The sequence below is a fragment of the Octopus bimaculoides genome, chromosome 14 (genome assembly GCF_001194135.2).
Source record: "Octopus bimaculoides isolate UCB-OBI-ISO-001 chromosome 14, ASM119413v2, whole genome shotgun sequence".
NCBI classification, from domain to species: Eukaryota; Metazoa; Mollusca; class Cephalopoda; order Octopoda; family Octopodidae; genus Octopus; species Octopus bimaculoides.
The window spans coordinates 16,631,252-16,634,248 of NC_068994.1; positions in this window are offsets into that span (position 1 = coordinate 16,631,252).

Below are 2,997 nucleotides of genomic sequence, written 5' to 3' on the forward strand. Positions count from 1 at the left end.
GTCAGGGTTATGGTTAGGGTTAGGGAATTCCGTCCCTAACCATAACCCTAAACACTAACCCAAGCCCTAACCCTAAAACCCTAACCCTGACCCTAAAACCCTAACCCTACCCTAGTGAAGATCGTGCGGGTGTTAATCTGAAAAATTACCTATTCTGTAATTAGTTATTTATTCGATTGAATACTGTTCTGCATAAAAGTGCGTTAATTTCTTTTAAATGTCATACCTACACAAGTGTGCCCCTCCTCCGACTTGGTTTCCTCATAACTTTCAGAAAACAAAATTGATATTTTTTAATGAAATTTTCTACAAATTCCTTTAGATTCCAATTATATCGGAATTTGTTGCGAAAAAGTTTTTCAGAAGCGATAGGGAGTAGCTACGAACCTAGTTATAACTGATATTTTTAGAAGCCTTATCTTTACTAAAAATGTATACCAAAGTCCTCTCTACAAGATTTTCACTTTCATCAATAAGTAATTTTGAATTGATTTACTGTTAAAAAATGGTCTCCGAAGACTGCAGTTTTGAGATGTTCGATTCCACAGCACAGGATCTTGAGCTAGTGTTTTCTACCCAAGCCTTGGATTGACTAATCAATCAACACTCTATGGGTGGAATTTGGTAAACACAAACTGTGTGGAAGCCTGTCGTGTATATGTATGAGTACGTCATTTCAGAGTTTGTGGTAGTGAAAGAATTGGTTACCACCTTTTCCTTTAAGGTAATTCTTTCCCCACCATCAAACTTTGTTAATTTTATCATGAGAAAAAACGAAAGTACATTTAATATTGATTGTACCCAATTAATGTTCCGAGGATTGTGAGATCGATAAAAGATTACATCCATGGAAATTGACTTTAACTTAAATATTAATAGCACTCGGGTCTGCCTCAAGCGAGGAAATATATAGTCCTGTGACACAATGGTCCGTCCTTTTTGTTTTTTAGACCTTGTGATGTAGTTAAAGGAAGATTTGGCTGCTATTTCTACCATTTCGAGAAACCATGTAAAGGTTTCGTGTGCGCGCCGAACTCTATTGCCATGGAGATCAGCACAGACGATATGTTAACAACGGACGTTTTCGATTGGCTAAAATTACGTAACTTAAAAAGCTTATAACTTTTTTATTATGAATATCTAGAAAAAAAAATGCATGCGAGTTTTGTTATCAGCATGCAAAACTACACCGGTACTACTAAAGCAGCGCGGACCCGAACGCGCAGTCGCGCTCGCTAGTCTTGAGTGGTCGATCCTAACCCTAACCCTGACCCTAACCCGCGTGTGCAAATGAATACGTGTTTAGGGTTAGGGTTAGGATCGACCACTCACGACTAGCTAGCGCGGACGCGCGACTGCGCGTTCGGGTCCGCGCTGCTTTAGTAGTACCAACTACACCAAGATAAGTTTCAAGTGGCTGGAAGAAATTTAACAAGATCTGAGGTATGCATTTTGACGAAAAAAACTGGTACTTTATGAAGTCACTCAGATATTTGTTCAGCATTGAGTTATAGACACGCTATTGTCACTTTCGCTGTTAGAAATGCCCTAATCAGTGATTAGTTTTTGGAAACATGTAACCAACAACATTTTTATTCACCGACTACGATTTTAAAATAAAAAGTAAATAGCTGTCGAATTTGATCGCAAAGAGCTATAGCTACATAACACAAGGTATAACAATCTTTTGCCTTATGTACATTAAAAATGTCAGAAACAAAACGAATGTAAGTGAAATGAATAAAAGTGAAAGAAAATCACAATAGTTAATAATCGACAATACATAGGATAGTAATTTCGTTGTTTGCATTTCTTCATCGCTGTCGTCGTTTAGCGTCCATGTTCCATGCTGGCATGGGTTGGATGGTTTCACAAGATTCGATGGCTCCAAGGACTGCATCGTGTTCCAGTGCCTGCTTTTGTAAAATTTCTACAGCTGGATACCCTTCCTAACGCCAACCACTTTACAACGTGTACTGAGTGCTTTACTCGCATGACTACGAAACCCGAAGGAGTGGGAGTCGGTTTTTATGCTAGGGGATGAGAGAGTGGAGAAGAGCTGGTTCTAGTAGAGGAACAGCATGACTACTCATAGAGGAAAGGGGAGGGAATTATCAGTAAGAATTATGAAGAGATAAATAGTGGAGATTAAGTGACCAGGTGACCCCTCAAGGCACATGGCGAGTAAAGTGGATGGGTGGAATTGCAAAACTGGGTGGGGAGCAGAAGATGAGGGGATGGAAAGGCAGACTGCAACTGTAATACGAAAGATCGCCCAAGATATTTTATTATGATATTCCACCCTTTCTTCCAATATACCGTTCTAATAACTATTTTAATTATGGTAATATAATCTCCTTTAGCACTGTCCTCTCTAAGCTATGCGCGCGCACTGGTCTACCAACTAGCGGGACATGTATGAGGGCATAAACTGTTCCAGCGCTCGCTACATCCATCATTTCTCGGCATTTACTCAGGTCGTCCTGAGCAACCCTCTGAGCAGTGTCCCATTCAGTCCCCATTTCTGCAAAATACTTCTTCGTTCGCTGTGACCATGAGGCATGTAGCCGACTTACACGAGCCGTCACCCCAGCCGAATTCAGAGAAGAGGACACGTGACGCACATGTCCGGTAAGTTCACCTTGATTAATTCAGCGTAGGGAAAGTTCACCGACATCAATTCACCGGTTTTTTTTTTTTTTTTTGTTTATATAGCTAGACAAGGAGGGCTAGAGACCTGAAAACCCGAACCTTTGTCCTCCTGCTCAGGAATCGCCAAACACCCTTGTCCAGTGAGTCCGCAACCACACCAACACGTTCCAAGTCTTCTTAAGACTTCGGACTCGCAGCTAATGCTGCTATGGATCACACTGCTGAGATAAGTGAAGCAGTCAACAACTTCAACATTTTCACCCGCAAAAGAGAACGACGAGATGGAGTCCCTCAGGAAGCCAACGAAAGACGGAATCTTTGCCTTGACCCAAGAGACTCTTAGGT